Source organism: Procambarus clarkii, chromosome 3 (genome assembly GCF_040958095.1).
Source record: "Procambarus clarkii isolate CNS0578487 chromosome 3, FALCON_Pclarkii_2.0, whole genome shotgun sequence".
Taxonomy (NCBI): Eukaryota; Metazoa; Arthropoda; class Malacostraca; order Decapoda; family Cambaridae; genus Procambarus; species Procambarus clarkii.
In genome coordinates, this window is record NC_091152.1 from 14,025,996 (window position 1) to 14,045,164 (window position 19,169).

The window sequence follows — 19,169 nt, forward strand, 5'->3', positions numbered from 1 at the left end:
TGAGTCTCCCTGGCGGTATCCTGGCCTCCGGTCATGCTGCTAAAACAATGCCCATTAACATGATAAATAGCTGAGTGGCGTGCTGTACAGCATAGCATATACTGGCGAGGAGTCACAATAATGTGGCTAAAGAATGCTGACCAGACCACACACTAGAAGGTGAAGGCACGACGACGTTTCGGTCCGTCATGGACCATTTTCAAGTCATTTTCACAATCGACTTGAGAACGGCCCAGGACGGACAGAAACGTCGTCGTCGTCCCTTCACCTTCTAGTGTGTGGTCTGGTCAACATTGGTCCAGGACGGACCGAAACGTCGTCGTCCCTTCACCTTCTAGTGTGTGTGGTCTGGTCAACATTGGTCCAGGACGGACCGAAACGTCGTCGTCCCTTCACCTTCTAGTGTGTGTGGTCTGGTCAACATTGGTCCAGGACGGACCGAAACGTCGTCGTCCTCTTCACCTTCTAGTGTGTGTGGTCTGGTCAACATTGGTCCAGGACGGACCGAAACGTCGTCGTCCCTTCACCTTCTAGTGTGTGTGGTCTGGTCAACTTAGCATATGTCTATACAAGGAGCCAGCAACGGATATAGTGAGAAACTAACGGAAGAAAAATCAAGCTTTTAAGGATCTTTCTAGGTCCACGCCGTCATGGCTCTCTCATCAATAGAGGCATAGATCGTAGATGAAGAATGTGTAGAGGCGTACTACACGATTGGTCCCAGAGCTACGAAAGCTTAACAACAGACTAAGGGAAACTCTTATTTCTGAAATAAAGACGAGATATTAGTCCCATTGCCTGACGTAACATTTTTCAAGCTGGGATTGACAACATTAACGAATGTTTGCGTCAAGAAAATATGTTTAGAAAATATGAAAAGTAATGTTTGGGTCAAGAAATAAGATAATACAAAACTAAAAAGGATAAACTGAATCTACAAAAGTGCGTATGGGTCCTGTAGTCTAATGATCTAAAATTCTCAATTTCACAGTCGGGGATCCTTGGTTCGATCCCCCGGCAGAGACAGAAATGGTTGGACGCGTTTCCAATCACCTGATGCACCTGTTCACCTACCAGTAAACGCGGGGGTTAGCCAACTATTGTGGGTTTGATTATGGGAAGGTAAGTAGTTTGAAATAGGGGGAAGGGGGAGGGGGAGGGGGGAAGGGGGAGGGGGAAGGGGGAGGGGGAGGGGGGGAGGGGGAGGGGGGGGAAGGGGAGGGGGGAAGGGGGAGGGGGGAAGGGGGAGGGGGGAAGGGGGAGGGGGGAAGGGGGAGGGAGGAGGGGTGGAAGAGGGAGGGGTTAGGGGGGGAAGCACCTCGGGACAAGTCCAGGCTTCCTGTCCCCGACAATGAGAATTACTATAATGCTATGATTAACAGAGTTGAATAAGTAGTAACTGCATTAGTGACTCTTAGATTCTATAGATATAGAATCTCGTTTCTAGATTCTAGACGGTTTAAGAAGTACGAATCCAAGTGTGTTGAAACCATACCTACTTAGCTTACTAAGTCTATATTAAAATATAAATGAAAAGATTAAAGATTAAAATTCCCCTAAAGGAATCTCCAACATTCTTTTGTTATCAAATGAAGATGCTGTCTTTAAAGGCATCCCTATCATTAGGTCGTAAGTTTGTGGCTCGGTAATGTTTATATCTCTCCCTATATATCATATAGGGGGGGGAGGACCTTTGACAAGTCACCGGCTTCCTGGCCTGGTCTAGGCCACTAGGGTTAGTGGCCCTCAGATAAAACAGATGAATATCCTTGTGTGTTCAACTGAAATATGTTTAATGTCACGTTCAGAGGATATGACCTGCTTAATATATAAATGTTACAGAGTCGGCACTGCATTATATGCAATATACTGAATCTATCTTCGACTAGTCGAGGATAGATGAGACTGTTATTATCACAAAATCAAGCTTTTTTTTATTTTGATCCTAGCCTCGTAGGGGGCCTGGTAGCCTGGTGGATAGCGCGCAGGACTCGTAATTCTGTGGCGCGGGTTCGATTCCCGCACGAGGCAGAAACAAATGGGCAAAGTTTCTTTCACCCTGAATGCCCCTGTTACCTAGCAGTAAATAGGTACCTGGGTGTTAGTCAGCTGTCACGGGCTGCTTCCTGGGGGTGGAGGCCTGGTCAAGGACCGGGCCGCGGGGACACTAAAGCCCCGAAATCAACTCAAGATAACCTCAAGATAGCCAAAAGCGAGGCTTCTCCACAGTCACCCATCCGCCCGTGGCCCTGAACCTGACTGACCGAGTTATCGACTGTATAACATTTGCAAAATAGAACACAGTGGCCATAGCATTAAAATCTCATTAGAGGCAGAAAATGAATTACAGTACAGGACTAATTTTGGAGTTCCTGGCCATTTCCTGGCAGTATATGTTGTAAACATCAGCCGCGAGTCATAGAGAACGGATACCAGAGTCGTTTTCTTTGATCTAGTCTTAAGCGATAACAAAGATGTGAAACTGATAACAGGATAACTCTGCACGGGGATAATGTTATTTATTGGTCGGGTTTGGGTCGTTGAAAACATTTCGAGAATGGGAAGAATATATTATGGTTATCTGTCAACAAAGCTGATATCAGTATAATATTATATATATATATATATATATATATATATATATATATATATATATATATATATATTATATTATATTATATATATATATATATATATATATATATATATATATATATATCTTTAATCTTAATTTTTCAAGGAATTCGAGCCGCCAAATCGTTTAACAAACAGGTATAGCTATTCACTGCTGAGTGAACAGAGGCTACAGTTAAGGATTGGCGCCTAGTCAATCCTCCCTGGCCAGAATACGAACCCAGGCCAAATCGCTCGCGAAGCACTGGGCTAGTGTGTTACCACTGCGCCACGGGGACTGCTACGAGCAAACAGTAGAAAATCTTCCTCCTCCTCCCCACACTTTATTCCTTCTCCCCTCACTTTATTCCTTCCCCCTCACTTTATTCCTCCCCCTACCCCCTCCACTCCCCCTACCCCCTCCACTACCCCTACCCCCTCCATCCATACATCCTTGTCCTCCCCCACACCCCTGTCCATCCTTCCCTGCCCCCCCCCCACCTGCCTCTACACCCCCCCCCACCCGCCTCTACACCCCCCGCCCCACATGCCTCTACCCCCCCCCCCCCACCCGCCTCTACACAACCCTTGTGTAACTTGTGTTAGGAATTTCACTTCGTCTTTGTGTACATGGAAGTGATAAATTGGAACCAGACTGAACGAGGCCATTCATCCCCGCCAGTTTCCAGCAGTCAGGGCAGGTGGGTAAGTGCTTGAGGGGGAGAGAGAGGGGAAGAGAGAGAGAGAGAGAGAGAGAGAGAGAGAGAGAGAGAGAGAGAGAGAGAGAGAGAGAGAGAGAGAGAGAGAGAGAGAGAGAGAGAGAGAGAGAGGGAGAGAGGGAGAGAGGGGGAGAGGGAGAGAGGGGGGGGGAGAGAGGGGGGGGGGGGAGAGAGAGAGAGAGAGAGAGAGAGAGAGAGAGAGAGAGAGAGAGAGAGAGAGAGAGAGAGAGAGAGAGAGAGAGAGAGAGAGAGAGAGAGAGAGAAGACAGAGACAGAGAGAGAAAGACAGAGACAGAGAGAGAAAGACAGAGACAGAGAGAGAAAGACAGAGACAGAGAAAGACAGAGACAGAGAGAGAAAGACAGAGAGAGAGAGAGAGAGAGAGAGAGAGAGAGAGAGAGAGAGAGAGAGAGAGAGAGAGAGAGAGAGAGAGAGAGAGTGACAGACAGAGGGAGAGGAAGGGGGCAGGAGTCCAGTGTAAACACAGTGGAGAAGCCAGGTGACATTTACGAGTCCTGGGTGAGTAATGAATGGTGTGTACTACAGGATGAATGAGCATGCATGAGAAGGTTAATGGGTGTGTACGATGTGATAAATGAATGAGTCCTAGACGATAAATGTTTACCTGGGTATATATATGAATGGGTGTGTACGAGTCTCTATGAAGGTGTGTGTGTGTGTACGAGTCTATGGAGGTGTGTGTACTTTGTGCTCACCTTATCCATACATCTGTTATCTATTTTTATGCTGATTAACTTAAGTGTTCAATCTAATTTACCTTTGTGTTCAGTTGGGGTTCATTGTCGTATGTTCATTACATATCAGCATGTAATTGTGTTCATCAGACACACAAGTTGTGTTGAACATCGACTTGTTAAATGTGTTCACGTGTGTGTAGTTTCAAATAATTATTTACCCTCATTATTAACACTTCCCATCTTTCTCTGTCTCTCTTTTTCTCTCTATCATTGCTGTTTGTTCCTTCTAAGTTTATTCCTGTATTTGCCTTTGTATTTTATCCTCGTGTCTTGCTTCTATGTCAACTGTGTCTTTCTCCTTGTCTGTGTCTAATTATCTTCGCCTTTGTTTGCTGTTTACACACACACACACACACACACACACACACGCACGCACGCACACACGCACGCACACACGCACGCACACACACACGCACACACACACGCACACACACACGCGCACGCACGCACACACACACACACACACACACACACACACACACACACACACACACACACACACACACACACGCACGCACGCACACACGTACGCACACACGCACGCACTCGTTCCCCCATTTCCTTATTTACTCTTCGTATTTCGTATTTCCTCGCTTACTTATTTCTCCTGTTTACTAATTCCTTGTATACTCTTTATCCTGTTTCTTAATTCCTTGTTTACTCATTTTTATGTTCCTTATCTACACTTCCTCGTGTTAACAAATGCCTTGTTCGCTCTTCCTCATTCCTCTTTTACATATCCAAACTACATCTTTATTCAGAGTTTTTGCTTTTATGGTAATATGCAAATTGTTTAGATTAAATGTACACGCTTTGATTACATTACATAATCAGCTAATCTGTCTAGGTTTAAACAAATCATTATATTCTACAATAAATTTCGGATATTCTATTTAGAATAAAAATATATGAATCAGGGAATAGGGAGGGAAGGGAGTGACTAAAGAGGGGAAAGCGCCAAACCACTACGACTATATAGCACTTGGAAGGGATTAGGATATGGAATGGGGGGTGAAAGAAATGGAGCTCGACCGCTTGGTCGGTCGGGGATTGAACGCCGACCTGCATCAGGTGTCGGTTGTATAGAAGTGACAGTTTTTCTGTGTCTGTGTTTGTCTGAAATACTTTCAGGTTCAAACTTAGGCATTGTTTGCTTGGAAAAAAACGATCAAAGTTGTTTTAAATAGTCAGCAAATTCCTGTTTTTACCAATGGTGTAGGTACTATTTACCAATGGTGGCCCGTGACTATTTTGAAGCTTATGACAGTACTATCAGCCAAGGTAGTTTAAATCTTCAGATAACATTTGTTTCATCAATTAACAATTTTATTGTTAGTTGAAAGATATAAAAATTTATATTTTTAATGTGATATTATTTATGTAGACTTATAATAATCAGTCGGGGATCACACGAGTATTCGTGTAGGCCTATAATTAATCACTCTGTTAAGACCATTTGGGTGTGGGTGAAGGTATATTATATATATATATATATATATATATATATATATATATATATATATATATATATATATATATATATATATATATATATATTTGCTCTATAAGTAACCCATATTTGAACTCTCTTAGTGACTCACGAGATAAATTTGCCTTTATCTTTAATCTCTTTAACAAACCTCAAAAGGCACTCACTTGAACACTATATTATTGAATGGGAAGCTGTAAAAGATTTTGGACCTAATGGCCAATTGTACCACCAACTGTGTGGTACAGTTGGTGGTACAATAGGCCAACTTGCTTGTCCATTTTAAAGAATGAAGAAGAATTTGATACATTTTATTTTTCAGCTGCATCTCTTACACACCCATCCCTGCCCTTGTGTGGAAGTGCACAATGAAATGTTGTATTAACATATTCGTAAACTGAAAAATCTATACTCTAATGTGATTGTAACCATGATAAATATATATATGTACCATATGTTAAGTACATTTATATGTGTGTTTCAGCCTAGAGTTTAGACCTATTGTCTTGTGTATGGCCCTCTGTCCTGTGTGACAGTGAATACCCGCATTATCCTCACTCTAAGATCTAATTGAATAACTAAGATTAGGCAAAGTTTTAAATAATGTCAATAAAGATGCGAATACTAATAATAACGCACCATTAATATTCTTATAAATAAAAAAATCTTGAGAACATATCCTTCCTATCGTGCGCGTCTTTATATAAGTATTTCATAATCACTACAAGACGATTACAAGACGTAGTTTCTTAACTGTTAATGTTAAGTTAATGTTAATACTTAACACATGTTTCTTAACTTCAGTGCACATTATGTAAGGTAAGTATTAAGAGAGAGCGCTAGGCTAGCATATCTTCAACATATGAAGTACATAACGAGGATATGTCGTCGGTGAGAAGAAACAGTGCGACGAGAGAAATTGGACCATTGGGGATCGAACGCCGATCTTGCAGGAAGACAGTATGACGGTATAACACTATGAAGGCATATAACGATGAAGTAAAGGAATAATAAACCCCCATACGACCTTCAGGGATTTAAGGCCTATCGTGCAAGACGGGGTGTAAGATTCTGGCAAGATCGACAAGAATAGACAACCTGGATCACTGTAAGACTTAAGTCTTACAGACGATCCTTAAGTCTTCGTCTTGGTACCGTCAATAAAGGCTCAACCGTCTGTGGAGAGACTTAACACAGTCCTACAAGGAACCTAATCGTACACGTCGACCGTAAATTCGCGTTAAGTGAGCTTCTACTACCCGGCCAGTGTGTATCCAATTCTGGCCAACATGTAATATTCAGTTAACTAAGTCCTCGGAGGAGCCGACTAGGGTTGCAGGATAGGGTACACCAGCGACCTATGTACCCACTTCCTCCTTCCCTTGTTAGGCGGACCCTAAATAGGTTGATAATTTAATTGGATCTGACACCTAATTTACTTGTGAGAGGTGAATGTCTGGCGTTACAAGGCCCGGCCTCCCCCCCCTCTCTCTCTCTCTCTCTCTCTCTCTCTCTCTCTCTCTCTCTCTCTCTCTCTCTCTCTCTCTCTCTCTCTCACTCTCTCACTTCACCCTTTCCTCTTCCTTGCTCTCACCCCCTGATCTTTAATTCACCCTTCCCACTCCCTCTTTTCTACTCATCTACCTACTTTTCCATTGGTTGCTGACGGGAAGGTTGGGATGTAACTACCAGTGGTCCCACAGATGGCGGCCAATGCGTGGATATAGATGCCGGGGATTGATACAGTGAATTCCATAGACAAAAACTGTTTAGGATTCGTGCAATCTGTTGCTCGTTACCTCTCTGTGTGCCGTACAACTGTGCTGTGTTGCATGGTGTACCGTGCCTGTTGCACTGTTGCCTGCCTGCCTGCCTGCCTACCTGCCTGCCTGCTTGCTTGCCTGCCTGCTTGCTTGCCTGCCTGCTTGCTTGCCTGCCTGCCTGCCTACCTGCCTGCCTGCTTGCTTGCCTGCCTGCTTGCTTGCCTGCCTGCCAGCCTGCCTGCCTGCCTCCCTGCCTGGCTGCCTATCTGCTAGTCCACCCACCCGCCTGCTTCCCTAGCCTCCCCCACCACTGTTACAACTAGCTATATATAGTCACCCTAAAATCGTCGTAAATTACCAAGGCATGATATAGAGGCTCCGTTTTGGTGGCGGGGAAGAGGAGGGGAGGGGGAGAAGTGAAGAAGGGAGGGAAGCCCAGAGAGAAGACAAGAGGGAGAACAGAAGGGAGAGAGGATGGAGAAGGGAAGGGTGGGGAGTCATGTGGAACAGAAAGAGCCGAAATGTCAAAAGGGACAGGAGACGGTCAGATCCAAAGGACAGACGGAAGGGAAGGTAGACAGAGGTAGCAGGAGTAAAAAATGAAAGGAGGGATAAGTACTCAGATTGTATATAACACGGCCCAATATCTACGACGACAAGATAAAGAGCGGACGCGGTTGTGCGCGGTCGTGCGCCGCACGTGAGCCGCTCATGCAGCCGCGCACTTGATAACAGTCGCGGGGCCCCGCTCCTGGTCTCCGGGGGGGGGGGGGGGGGGTTACAGCAGGTAACCCACTACGACGGGTAATTGACGTTACTTAAGTGTAGTTGCTTGTATCGACCGTGACGATGGTTGGTGTGAGGGGGGGCGTGGTTCTTATTGTCCCCCCCCTACACCCGTTGAACACTTGAATTGTTCGGCGCCTGGATTGTTCGGCGCCTGGATTGTTCGGCACCTGGATTGTTCAGCGCCTGGATTGTTCAGCGCCTGGATTGTTCAGCACCTGGCTTGTTCAGCACCTGGCTTGTTCAGCACCTGGCTTGTTCAGCACTAACCTACTCTATCCTTTTGAGATGTATTATGTTGTCTCAATATCCTATTTTATCCTATTTTACTGTCTCAATACACTTATTTGAACATGACATGCCATGTCATGTCATGGGTTAGGGTATTCATCTTAAATCACAGACACTTTCATCAGAAAGTTCCTACACTCTGAATAATGCTGATGGAACTGCATATATCTGCAAGCATTTGCAAGCTGTCATGCTGCGTTAACCCTTATCAATAGCCTCGTTATCTTCCTGTGTCAAGTGATTACAATAATATATATATATATATATATATATATATATATATATATATATATATATATATATGTCATACCTAGTAGCCAGAACGCACTTCTCAGCCTACTATGCAAGGCCCATTTTGCCTAATAAGTCAAGTTTTCATGAATTAATTGTTTTTCGACTACCTAACCTACCTAACCTAACTTTTTCGGCTACCTAACCTAACCTATAAAGATAGGTTAGGTAGGGTTGGTTAGGTTCGGTCATATATCTACGTTAATTTTAACTCCAATAAAAAAAAATTGACCTCATACATAATGAAAAGGGTAGCTTTATCATTTCATAAGAAAAAAATTAGAGAAAATATATTAATTCAGGAAAACTTGGCTTATTAGGCAAATCGGGCTAGGCTGAGAAGTGCGTTCTGGCTGGCTACTAGGTACGACATATTATATATATATATATTATATATATATATATATATATATATATATATATATATATATATATATATATATATATATATATATATATATATATATATATATATATATGGTTGCAATCTTAAAGCAAATTCAATGGTTTTAGTAATAAAATACTAACATAACATCACAAAAATGCACATTAACACTGAGTGAGGTGTTCAGTGAGAAATGATTACGTCATATAAAATCACGAGGGAACCTACATATCTGTTGCCACTTAGGTCTGGTAGTGTTAAGTCTTAAATTATGTCTGTGCCGTCTGTGGGCGGGTCCAGGGTTACTGGAGGTCGGGGGTCAGGGCGGGTTGTAATCCCCTTTGGCTGTGAGTTGAGATGGATGGCTAAACATATGATTGATTATCTCTTGTATGGTGAGTTTCTACGCTCCTCCTTCCATTCATTCCTTCTTATATCTCTTACTACCTCTTGCTCCCTCCCTCCGCGCGTGCGTGTGTACTCGTCTAGTTGTGCTTGCGGGGGTTGAGCTCTGGCTCTTTGGTCCCGCTTCTCAACTGTCAATCAACAGGTGTACAGGTTCCTGAGAGTGTGTGTGTGTGTGTGTGTGTGTGTGTGTGTGTGTGTGTGTGTGTGTGTGTGTGTGTGTGTGTGTGTGTGTGTGTGTGTGTGTGTGTGTGTACTCACCTAGTTGTGCTTGCGGGGGTTGAGCTCTGGCTCTTTGGTCCCGACTCTCAAGCGTCAATCAACAGGTGTACAGGTTCCTCTGTGTGTGTGTGTGTGTGTGTGTGTGTGTGTGTGTGTGTGTGTGTGTGTGTGTGTGTGTGTGTGTGTGTGTGTGTGTGTGTGTGTGATAAATGAGGCACAACATACTGGAGAAAACATTTCCATCAGTAGTGGCCACACGAAGCCATCACTGTTGAACAAAGAGTCAGCACGAACACTGGTCCTCCAAGCATTAAGCACGACATTAGGCACATAATTTAACCCAATCATCATTCCCAGACACTTGTGTCGTGGGGCGACGACATGCACCCGTCCCCCAGACCCTAGGGAAAGGGTGGACCTCGGCTAGAAAAGTCGGGTTCAAGAGCTAGAGCTCTTGATCAAAACGAAAATACTCCCAATTATTAATCCTCGCCACAGAGCCATAGTAGAGGAAGGAAGAGCCATTGCGATGTGGTACGCAATAGCCACTGGGTACTCCACTTTCAAGCCTGTCAAAAATATATCCAGAGCAACCCGTTCTCGCACTTTCTTAAAGTCAATATTGACTTAATAAATAAGAGCATGTGTGACATACTAATTTATTGTGAATATTTTAATTTACCTTGAAAAGCTTCATAGAAAACACCGACCTTACCTAACCTTCTTAGTATGTTAAGTTAAGCATCTTATTACTTCATAATTACAATTATTACTTAATCTATTATAAGTATAGGTTAAGTAATAATTGTAATTAGAAAGCAATAAAATGCTTATCTTAACATACTAAGAAGATTAGGTAAGGTCGATGTTTTCTATGAAACTTTTCAAGGTAAACTAAAATATTCACAATAAATTAGTATGTCACATATGCACGTATTTAATAAGTCAATATTGACTATACGAAAGTGCGAGAAAGGGTTGATCCAGAGACATTGCAGTAGACATGCACAGACTCAGACTTGGCTACAAGTGCTGCTGGGAGGTAATAAACCCAATAGTTAAAGAGTGTCATGTTGACCAGACCACACACTAGAAGGTGAAGGGACGACGACGTTTCGGTTCGTCCTGGACCATTCTCAAGTCACTCTCATTCTCTCTGACTTGAGAATGGTCCAGGACGGACCGAAACGTCGTCGTCCCTTCACCTTCTAGTGTGTGGTCTGGTCAACATACTTTAGCCACGTTATTGTGACTCATCGCTTGCAAAGAGTGTCATATCTGTGGAACAGAAGTAGAGGCGCCACTATTACACTACTTACCGCAATGTGAAGCAACTGAAGCCCTGAGCATCAAACTAGACATTAATCCAACGAGAACAGCTGCATTAAATGCAAAATCCACAGCGACTACAATGATTAGAAAAGCAGTTGAAGAACTGGACACACTAGTGAAAACTACCTTGAGGTTACCTTGAGGTGCTTCCGGGGCTTAGCGTCCCCGCGGCCCGGTCGTCGACCAGGCCTTCTATGCATCTATATCCGCCACAAACATAATGTTACTAAAAACAAGACTAAAAAACCAGTGTGCTAAAACAGAAGCAGAAAAGAAACAGGGAAAAAGGAGGAAACCCCACCTCCATTTAAAACGTTGACCCAAATATCATAGTAACAAGATTATCGCAAATAACCGAACTTAATTAATTACGGGCTCGCCATAGCCCGTGCTACAAGGACATTGTGCTGGCAACACCATCCAGCAGGCACAAGTAGGTAAATACACACACACACACACACACACACACACACACACACACACACACACACACACACACACAGGAGTGTGTGTATGGAGCAAACACGACACTATACCTGGAAGTTCGATCCTCTTCATTGGCTGACAACTTACCTGAAAAAAATAAAAAATATATATTATTTCATGATTTGCCCAAGTGTACTGTAGAGGTTATAGAAAGCTTAAACAGATTACTTTCTGAAGAGGTCTCGTTCTAACGAGGTCCCGTTCTAAAGAGGTTCGTGTAACTACGGTCAGTTTGTCTAGTTGTGTGTGTATATATATATATATATATATTATATATAATATATATATATATATATATATACACACACACTAGAGCTATGTATATTACACCTAACGTATACAACATCTATGTATACCACAGCTATTTAATTTATACAGCATTCTCGTATTGAAAATTATGTATACAATTTCTACGCAAACAACGTTGTCCTATACTACATCTACATCATCTACCTAGTAATCTACGTATGCTATATCCCTCTCTACGTCATCTACTGCCTCCCTCACACCCGGGATGCAACTATGTCTTTCATTATACATTCCAATTCGACTTGAACCCTGTGTTCCTAACCCTATACACTACACCTCTGTAACCTATAATGTAACCCAGTAATACATTGAACCTCCGCCCCAAACACGCTCACCACCGGTACATACACACCTCCAGAAGTCTTCACCGGTACATACACACCTCCAGAAGTCACCACCGGTACACACACACCTCCAGAAGTCTTCACCGGTACACACACACCTCCAGAAGTCTTCACCGGTACATACACACCTCCAGAAGTCTTCACCGGTACACACACACCTCCAGAAGTCTCCACCGGTACACACACACCTCCAGAAGTCACCACCGGTACACACACACCTCCAGAAGTCTCCACCGGTACACACACACATCCAGAAGTCTCCACCGGTACACACACACCTCCAGAAGTCACCATCGGTACACACACACCTCCACAACACACCACCGGTACACACACCCCCAACAACCTATACATTACACCCTACCCCTCTAAGACCCCCCCCCTATCATGACTACCCCCTCCTCCCTCTCTCCCTCCCCGCCCCACATACCCCCTCTACTGCCCAACCCCCTTCCATTCGAGCCCACTACAGTACCCCACAATCAACACCCTTGTTCCAACACCCCCACCTCTCCTCTCCCCTCCCCAGCTCCTCTCCCCCATTACCATATTGGGCGACTCTTGCATGCAACCGAGGCAACATTGCAGAGAGAGATCATTAACAGTTTTAACTGCGTCATCTGAACTCCATTAACCAAATGAACCTTTTACCCCCTAAAAAATAAAATATATTAATGGTGCAATGACCACTGGAGATGGAAGGATTGTTCGGTGTACAAGCCACTGGAAGAGTTTTGTTTGTATCTATGCAACAGATGGGGAAACTCAGTTTCCTTCTGTGTGTTTATGTGTACATGTGTACATATGTACATATGCATGCCTGTGGTTATCTGCGTATACATGTGTTGTGGGAGATGAGTACCCAGAGCAAGTGAGTACCCAGCTTGTGAGCTGGGTACTCACCTAGTTGCGCTTGCGGGGGCCGGGGGGGGGGGATGAGCTTAGCCTCTTTGGTTCCGCCTCTCAACTGTCAATCACACACACACACTGGTAGAGAGTGTGTGTGTGTGTGTGTGTGTGTGTGTGTGTGTGTGTGTGTGTGTGTGTGTGTGTGTGTGTGTGTGTGTGTGTGTGTGTGTGTGGTGTGTGTGTACTCGCCTTGTTGTGTTTGCGGGGGTTGAGCTCTGGCTCTTTGGTCCCGTCTCTCATCCGTCAATCAACTGGTGTACAGGTTCCTGAGACTATTGGGCTCTATCATATCTACACTTGAAACTGTGTATGGAGTCAGCCTCCACCACATCACTTCCTGTGTGTGTGTGTGTGTGTGTGTGTGTGTGTGTGCGTGTGCGTGTGTGTGTGCGTGTGCGTGTGCGTGTGCGTGTGTGTGTGTGTGTGTGGTGTGTTTGTTTTCTCATTCCTGGACTGTATATAAGCAACGCATTTTAATTCCTAAGCTGATACAAGGCCACAAGCCCACGTGGGAAGCCTTAACAGCCCTCAGTAATGACAACGACCAACACGAACTGCCTCGCTCTGTGCTTTAATAAGGCTCCCTCTCAAGCCGCCTCTATAGAGCTTCCTCTACAGTAGAGTAAGGCTACTCAGCCTTGCTGTGTGCTAAAGCCTTGCTCAGCCTCGCTACATGCTAGACACAGGCTGCTACAGCCTTGTTGTTCCAATGCCAAGACTATCAGACTAGCCTGCGTCAAGCCACGCCACTCCGTTAAAAAAAATGCCACTATTTTGCCTATTTAGAAATGTACAAACCCAAGCAGCCCTCCTAACCTAATCTACCAATGCACAGAAAATGGCGATATGTGTTTACTAGTTGCGTTTACTAGTTGTGTTTTTACGGGGGTTGAGCTTTGCTCTTTCGGCCCGCCTCTCAACTGTCAATCAACTGTTTACTAACTACTTTTTTTTGTTTCCACACCACACACACACACCCCAGGAAGCAGCCCGTGACAGCTGACTAACTCCCAGGTACCTATTTACTGCTAGGTAAATGTCTGAATGTATGCAAGTAATTCGGGTTTCTGGGTCGATTAGTACCCAGGTAAGATGACCCTTTAGTAAGTTATATTTGTTATTCTTTATGGCTAAGAATAACTAAGTGGCTTCTGTTCTTACATTTTAAGTCTTCGATTCATTTATGTCATGTCAACATTACTTACCAAGCCGAAGTTTCTAATGTAATTTTTTTGGAAAATTATATTTTGTTTTTTAGATAATTCTTAAAATAGGAAATGTGATGGATTGTTTTGTAATTGGAAACTTATTTAGGAATAAGGTCTTCTAAGAAATAAGGGTATTTCTAAACTTATTTTGAAATCAGGCTTGGTCCGGCTTGGCCTGATCTTAAGTATTCTTTACAAACAAAAAATCATTGTAAAAACAACAATGTTACTCATTCATTTTATATTCTATAATTTTTTTAAATTGTTACCCTTTCAAAACCTAAATTTTTTGCTATTTTGGGAACCATTTCAAAGAAATCGGCCAATTCTAAAGATATTTATATTTTTATATTATATATATATATGTCGTACCTAATAGCCAGAACGCACTTCTCAGCCTACTATTCAAGGCCCAATTTGCCTAATAAGCCAAGTTTTCATGAATTAATGTTTTTTCGTCTACCTAACCTACCTAACCTAACCTAGCTTTTTTTGGCTACCTAAAATAACCTTACCTATAAATAATAGGTTAGGTTAGGTAGGGTTGGTTAGGTTCGGTCATATATCTACGTTAATTTTAACTCCAATAAAAAAAAATTGACCTCATACATAGAGAAAAGGGTTGCTTTATCATTTCATAAGAAAAAAATTATAGTAAATATATTAATTCAGGAAAACTTGGCTTATTAGGCAAATCGGGCCTTGAATAGTAGGCTGAGAAGTGAGTTCTGGCTACTAGGTACGACATATATATATATATATATATATATATATATTTATATTTATATATATATATATATATATATATATATATATTTATATTTATATATATATATATATATATATATATATATATATATATATATATATAGATATATAGTTACATATTATATATTTATATATTTATATATATATTTATATATTATATTACTTATATTGTTTAGTTGGAAGAAAATCTGGCCATAGTTGATTTACTAAATGGTATGTTGTTGACCAGACCACACACTAGAAGGTGAAGGGACGACGACGTTTCGGTCCGTCCTGGACCATTTGAATGGATTTTTCGGTCCAAGACGGACCGAAACGTCGTCGTCCCTTCACCTTCTAGTGTGTGGTCTGGTCAACATACTTCAGCCACGTTATTGTGCCTCATCGCCTGCACATGGTATGTTGTTTTATGCTATATATTTTGCCATGAAAAATTTGAACACAATCAACTTAACTAAATACAGGTCATTGGAAAGTATATAATTACCAAACGAAGGCACCAAGCCCAGGAGACTATCTTGCACCAAATATCACATTGTATACCTTCTGTGGTTGATTGTTCAATAAATCCCTGAACTATATGTTTAACTGATCTCTAACCCTGTCTATGGAGGACAGAAGAAAATGTATATATGCTGATTAGCATTGTAAATGTCTGGCCACGTTTGTGGTAGAAAATAATAATAATAATAATAATAAAAACACATTGACTCTGAAAGTATTTACAAAGTTATAAAATTAAAACGGATATTTTTGAGGATTTGTGAACATGAATTTCAGGCAAAGATAAAATTTCAAAACACCAACATTTGGCCGTAGGTCATAGATGAAACGATTCGGAGGTCGTAGTCCTAAAGGCCCAGGTTCAATTCCTGGCCGAGGTAGAAACACAGCTTCTTTTACCCTGATGGGCCTGTTCACCTAGCAGTAAATAGGTACTTGGGAGTTAGATAGCTGCTACGGGCTGCATAACCTGAGGATGTGTCAGAATTGACAAAAAATTGAATAGTAAATCCACAGACAAATCCACAAGGGCCGTGACGAGGATTCGAACCTGCGATCCTGTGTAGTAGTGTACACAGACACACATACAGACACATACAAAGACAAAGAGAGACAAACACACACACACAGTAAGTACATTTTCGCTGTCTAACGAGCAACGAATGATTGTTTGACTCATCAATCTCAGAGCTGGTGCATGCCATGCCACGCCCTTATCTTCCCCACACCGTGACCTTAAGTGACCTCTGAATCCCTGTGACCTTAAGTGACCTCTGAATCACTGTGACCTTAAGTGACCTCTGAATCACTGTGACCTTAAGTGACCTCTGAATCACTGTGACCTTAAGTGACCTCTGAATCACTGTGACCTTAAGTGACCCCTGTACCACCATGACCTTAAGTGACCCCTGTACCACCGTAACCTTAAATGACCCCTGAACGACCATGACCTTAAGCAACCTCAAACGACTACTGACCTAGTGACCTTTACTCGACCTAAGTGATCTCTGACCCTCAGAAAGGTTCAAATGGCTGCAGAGTAATAAAGGACACGAGAACCTTCCTGCCAAGGTGTTGGATTCCCTTCATCCGTCACTTATAATCACCATCTGACCTCATTAGTTTGACGTGTGACCTCTAATCTTAAGGCTTTAAAGGCTCACGGAAGATTAGACGAGCGAGGTCAGGAAACTTTCTGGATCTCGGCAGAACTTGGAAAAAAAATCTATATTGATCTCAGAGTGGTTGGAACCCCCCCCCCCCCTCACACATATTATATATATATATATATATATATATATATATATATATATATATATATATATATATATATATATATATTGTTCACAACATACGCTAGACCACTTTTGCAATATGCAGCACCAGCATGATATCGCTCATCACGAGTAGCGCAAGAACAAAAAATCTAAATATTTCATATCAGGACATGTTAAAGCACCTCAATCAATTTAACGACTCTGACGGAACGAAGGGTTAGAGGAGATATGACCATGACATACATGATACAGCGTGGAATAAACTAGGTAGGTAAAGTAATTACCAGGAGGAAGTGCTAAGAGAGTATGACCGTAGCAGTTTGAAGAAATGTGGACAAGGAGCTGAGATTCGAGCTGGGGTATAAGGACACGGTAAAGGAACGCTGCCCAACCACTCAGGGCCATCGGGAATCGAACGCCAATCCTGGAAAAGAACCGTGGCCACCGAGGAGAGCCGGTCGGCCGAGCGGACAGCACACAGGACTTGTGATCCTGTGGTCCTGGGTTCAATCCCAGGCGCCGGCGAGAAACAATGGGCAGAGTTTCTTTCACCCTATGCCCCTGTTACCTAGCAGTAAAATAGGTACCTGGGTGTTAATCAGCTGTCACGGGCTGCTTCCTGGGGGTGGAGGCCTGGTCGAGGACCGGGCCGCGGGGACACTAAAACCCCGAAATCATCTCAAGATAACCTCAAGATAACCGCGCATCTTTTCCCAAATATGAGAAAACAGAAGGGTATACAGATGGAATTGAGAAGCAAATTAGTCAGATGTAAAACATGTCTTCATGATCAAATGTAGCCGCTACAGTAGGTACGAGGCGGGGCCCGTGAGCTACATCTCTCAATCCCACACCCACAACTAGGTAAACACAATTACGAGCCAACCAGTTCTCGCACTTTTTTACAGTTAATATTAACATACTAAGAAGGTTAGGTAAGGTCGGTGTTTTCTATGAAGCTTTTCAAGGTAAACTAGTATGTTTAGTATGTCACATAAGCACGTATTTAATAAGTCAATATTGACTATACGAAAGTGCGAGAACGGGTTATACGAGCTCATGTCCCCAAACAGAACCAGCCGCGCACGACAGAAACAGACCTTGGGTCAATGAGGAATTATTTCCACCACCTGTTCTCACCTGGGTGTTCCCTTCGCCACCACCCTAGAGAGCCATGTGACGCTGTACACCACATGTAGTTCAGTATTCGTGGCTGAAACACAGCATGAGGAAGGTTAGGTTAGGCCGATTAGCGAAAATTAGGCCGATTAGCGAAGGTTAGGCCGATTAGCGAAGGTTAGGCCGATTAGCGAAGGTTAGGCCGATTAGCGAAGGTTAGGCCGATTAGCGAAGGTTAGGCCGATTAGCGAAATTTAGGCCGATTAGCGAAAGTTAGGCCGATTAGCGAAAGTTAGGCCGATTAGCGAAATTTAAACCGATTAGCGAAAGTTAGGTCGATTAGCGAAGGTTAAGTTGGATTAGTTAGGTGTAGTTTGGTAAGGTTTTGGCTATGGTGGATAGGTTAGATGAGATTGGTTGGGTTTGATTGGTTGAATTAGTTTAGAATGATAAACTTCGGATATAAAAGTTAGGTTAGGTTTGGTTAGATAACTACACTGAGATATCACATTACGGTGATCATATGATATCTCCGTGTTGTTGTTGTTTAAGATTCCCTACCTGGAACAAAAAGTTCCAAGTAGCACGGGCTATGGTGAGCCCGTCTGTCTCCGTGAATTGAAAGAGGTCGGACGACAGAGCCAGAGTGCACAGCGGGGAATTGAGTGAAACCCCGGTGCGGCTTGAGTGGAAGCCTCAGCAACCCTCGAGGGTACAGAAGTGTCCGCAGGTTGTGATTCTTTTGACTATGTCGTGGCGTAGTCACCTTCTAGAGCGTGCATCTGGGAATACCCAACGCTTAGGTTCGAGTCCTTATCACGGCTCCTGTGGATTTTCTCTTCGGTAAAAAAAAGTTTTTGAGTTAATTAGTTAGGGTAAGGTTATGGAAGGTTAAATTAGTTAAACATGGCCGCCAGTGTCACGGAAGCACTGTGATTGTAGCTCCACCCTCTTAAAGGCACTACAATCCCCTTCTGTGGTTTGATTGTTCAATTAATCACTGAACTGTGTGTTTCTAACAGATCTCTAAGCGTATTTATAGAGGATAGAAGAGAATGTATATTTGCTGGTTAGCATTGTAAATGTGTGACCATGTCTGTGGTAGAAAAAATAATGATACACAATCTCTTCCTTGTCTCTCTTCCTCTCTTCTTTCTTAACCGTCTCTCTTCCCTATCTTTTATTTTCATC